Source organism: Penaeus monodon, chromosome 15 (assembly GCF_015228065.2).
Source record: "Penaeus monodon isolate SGIC_2016 chromosome 15, NSTDA_Pmon_1, whole genome shotgun sequence".
Taxonomy (NCBI): Eukaryota; Metazoa; Arthropoda; class Malacostraca; order Decapoda; family Penaeidae; genus Penaeus; species Penaeus monodon.
Window position 1 is genome coordinate 37227404 of NC_051400.1, and position 261 is coordinate 37227664.

The following is a 261-nucleotide window of genomic DNA, read 5'->3' on the forward strand; positions in this document are numbered from 1 at the left end:
TGTAACCAATTAATCAATCTATCCTCGTTCACCCAAAATAAGTGAAGTAACTGTTTTACTGGCATAGAGAGGTTATCTCAACAAAATAACCTGATCTAAAGCGTAAGAAAAACTTGACCGAGAGAGAAACAAGTGTGTAACTATCATTACAGAAAGACACAAGAAGACATACGTCACTTCGTTTACCAAAAATATTCGGTAAAAAAACTACTACGTCAATAGTTTTCCCACTGACTTTTCTTCATATCTGAAAATTGAAAA